Source organism: Canis lupus, chromosome 7 (assembly GCF_003254725.2).
Source record: "Canis lupus dingo isolate Sandy chromosome 7, ASM325472v2, whole genome shotgun sequence".
Classification (NCBI taxonomy): Eukaryota; Metazoa; Chordata; class Mammalia; order Carnivora; family Canidae; genus Canis; species Canis lupus.
In genome coordinates, this window is record NC_064249.1 from 2489348 (window position 1) to 2492885 (window position 3538).

The window sequence follows — 3538 nt, forward strand, 5'->3', positions numbered from 1 at the left end:
TGTTGCAGCTTGACTTATCTCAGTGTTATCTGACCTATAATTATTCCATATATTAGATGGTCTCAATCAGTAATTCCCAAAGCGTAATCCTAGAAAGAAACCTTTCTGCAGCATATTAATAAGCCTTGTTTAGAAAAGGGTTCCACATGCAAATAAGTTTGAGAAATGCTGGGCTAAGCCGAGTTCAGCAGGTTTCTTGACCGCAAGACAATGTGATTTGTAAAGCTAGGATGGGGAGAACGCGTGGCATTCCCCAAACGCACTGGTCAACTTCATTTCCAGGGAGGGTCTTGCAGGACCCGTGTTCTAAGAACTGCACTTTGGAGAACCCTTATTTGTAGATCTGTTTCTGTTTGAAAATACTTTATCGGAGGAAAAGTGGACAAGCTTTTTTTTTTTTTTAATAGATTTTATTTATTTATTCATGAGAGACACAGAGAGGCAGAGACACAGGCAGAGGGAGAAGCAGGCTTTCTGTGGGGAGCCCGATGCAGTCTCAATCCGGGACCCCGGGGTCACGCCCTGAGCCCAAGGCAGACGCTCAACCACTGAGCCCCCCGAAGCCCCCTAGAAAATTGGACAAGTTTTATGAAGGAAAAGTAGACATAGGAAAGGCAAAAGACTGCAAAGGGGTTTACTCTGAAGTTTGTTTTTTGAGAAATAAGCTAAGACCAAAAAGGCAACAGGCAGGTCTGTGGTAATGAATGAACACATTATAAGAAAATACATTTTACAATAATTTTTAAAAAGTGCGTTGAGGATTACAAATTGGGGCAGCTACAGTAATGCCATTCTCGGGCACAATTTAGTGTAAGGATCTCATTAAGATTCATGTTCTGAAAATGTTTTATTTCTGAAACAGGCTTGGGCCTTTTATGTATAATTTAACGCCGGAAACCATAACAACAATAATAATGTATGGATAAGAAGAGTTTATCCTCTTGAACGAACAAATTAGGTCATCGCCAAGCAGTTTTATTTAACGGGAATCCCCCCGAGGTACTTTCATAGTGAGAAGTGGCTCTTCTCCTGCTCAAGCAGGATGCTGATGAGGACATCCTCCTCTGCCTCCCACCTGGGGAGTGGACCACGAGTGGGCGATGAGACCCAGGGACCTGCTAACCCCCCCCCACCCCAACCGCCACCTGCTGGTGTTGGCATGCACCACCCAACCCAGTGTCCACCGGCGGTGGCAGCAGCGACCCCTTGTTCCAAGCCAGACCAGGTCTCCAAGCTCTGGGTTCTGCAGCCTGTGCGGGTATCGGAGGCCCCCCCAGCTCTCTGCTGTGCCACTCGGCCAGGTAAGGGGGTGGGGACCTCCCGCAGGCCTCTGATTTATCAGGGGCCTTTTAATAAGCGTCCATAGTAAGATCACCGGTCTAAAAGCATGAACGCTGGGTATGCCTGAATGTAGGAATTCTTTCCAGGAGGGTAATAATACAAAGGACTGAAGTTCTCATTTTGACTCCCTATGGGTGGTGGGTGTCTGGTCTGAGAAAAATCGGCCTGGTGCGGACGGCTGGAGGCCTGGCTCCGGAAGGACCTTGGAGGCCCTTCAGGGAGACCCACCTCTAACACCTTTGTCTATCTTTGGAGCCTGGGCCTGGAACAAGGTGTGTGTGTGTGTGTGTGTGTGGAGGGGGTTGTTGGTGACGGTTTTTGTTTTGTGTTTAGATTTTATGTATTTATTCATGCGATACCCAGAGAGAGGCAGAGACCCGGGCAGAGGGAGCCCGATGCGGGACTCGATCCCCGGACCCCGGCATCACCTCCCCAGCCGAAAGCCGAGGAGGGAAATCCGGACTCGAGCTTCTTTGGAGCGGCGCTAACCCTTCTCGCTGGCACCATCATCAGCGATGGCGATTCTTTAAAAAAAAAAAAAAAAAAAGTTCATGAATAAAAGTCGCACCGAAAACAGCAGCGCCGCATGCATTCCTGCAGCGGGAACCGGTTCTTCCAGGCCAGCGGCTTTGCTCATTTTCGGTTTTCCTTTTGCACGAGCTCGCACCCCCCCACCCCCCCACCCCCGCCCCCGGGGCAGCTGCGGGGCTGAGCGCGCGGGGACCCTGCAGCCCCGGGACCCGCCGCGCCCCCGCGCCTCCCGGCTCCCTGCAGGGCGCGCGCCCGGGGACCTGCGGACCTGCGGCCGGGAGTGCGCGGAGGGCGCGGGGAGGGCTCGGGGCGGGGCCGCGGGGAGGGCGCGGGGGGTGCGCAGGGAGGGCGCGGGGGGAAGGGCGCGGGGGGTGCGCAGGGAGGGCGCGGGGGCGTGACGGGGCGCGGGGGATGCGCGGGGAGGGCGCGGGGGCGTGACGGGGCGCGGGGGATGCGCGGGGGGGGCGCGGGGGCGGGGCGCGGAGGGGGGGCGCGGGGGTTCCCGCGGCCCTTTGCAGACCTTCCCGCGGGGGGCGGTCCCCTCCCGAGGCGGCCCCCCGTCGGTCCCCGTGCGCTTTTTATTGAGGACGCATCGCGCTGTCATTTTGGGTCTCAAATAGTTTCCCGAGGAAGGGTTTGGGGGACGCGGTGGTCGGTGGCAAGGACACGCCGCCTCGGGGCTCGTCCTGCGGGCCCCCCGCCTTCTCCGGCGTCTGCACCCCCACCCCGACTGCGGGGCGCCCGGGGAGCCGGGCCCAGAGCCCGAGCCGTGGTTCCAGCCGCTGCGGCTCCGGCTCTCCTGCCCCGGGCCTGCAGGGCGAGGGCGGAGGGAACGCACGTCCCGGGGCCTGCCCCCTGCCCCCTCCCCGCTCCCCCCCTGCAGACCTGCCCAAGGACCGTGCGGGGGGCGGGGGGGGCGCCTCGAGGCTCGGTCCCGCTCCGCCTGGGCCAGGCCGTTAACTGCCGGGTGCCTCAGTTTCCCCCCACGTAAAATGAAGATAGTAGGGTGGCGACGAGGGTGGAGGAGGATGCCTGGGGAGCCCTCCCCGGAGGCATAGCACCTCCCGAGGGCAAGGGCATTGCCTGTTGTTGTTACCTCCTGCAGAGACCCAGACCGAGCAGTTTTCGATTCCGGATTCGGATGCTGATGGTTCCAGAAGAGAACTGTTGGATTTCTGCCTTTTTTTTTTTTTTTTTTTTGGATTTCTGTCTTACTGTTCTGCTCACACCTCGGTTTCTTTCTTTCTTTCTTTCTTTCTTTTCTTTTCTTCTCTTTTCTTTTCTTTTCTTTTCTTTCTCTTTCTTTCCTTCGATTTCATTTATTTATTCATGAGAGACCGACAGAGAGAGAGAGGCAGGGACCCAGCCAAAGGCAGACACGCAACCACCCAGCCATCCAGGTGCCCCCGCACCTCGGGTTCTTTTCCCTTAATATTTACCTTTACGTAAGCACTGACGCTCTTTCACATCTTTTTCTTACTGGGTCCCAGATATTGCTCTATAATGTCCTTCTGTCTCTCTCTTTTTTAAAAAATTTTTTTAAAGGTTTTATTTATTTATTCATGAGAGAGACACACACAGAGAGAGAAGCAGAGACCCAGGCAGAGGGAGAAGCAGGCTCCCTGCAGGGAGCCCGACATGGGACCCGATCCCGGGACTCCAGGAT

At 55.8% G+C, this 3538-nt stretch overlaps 1 long non-coding RNA gene across 1 annotated transcript; it reads right to left on the minus strand.

Moving 5' to 3' along the window:
• Positions 1 to 834: 834 nt before the first annotated feature.
• Positions 835 to 3274, minus strand: LOC118355297 (uncharacterized). Its single transcript, XR_004817499.2, has 2 exons — positions 2969 to 3274; positions 835 to 1865 (listed from the first exon to the last, which is right to left on the minus strand). It is a non-coding gene; the product is annotated as an uncharacterized LOC118355297 (long non-coding RNA).
• Between the last annotated feature and the right edge of the window lie 264 nt (positions 3275 to 3538).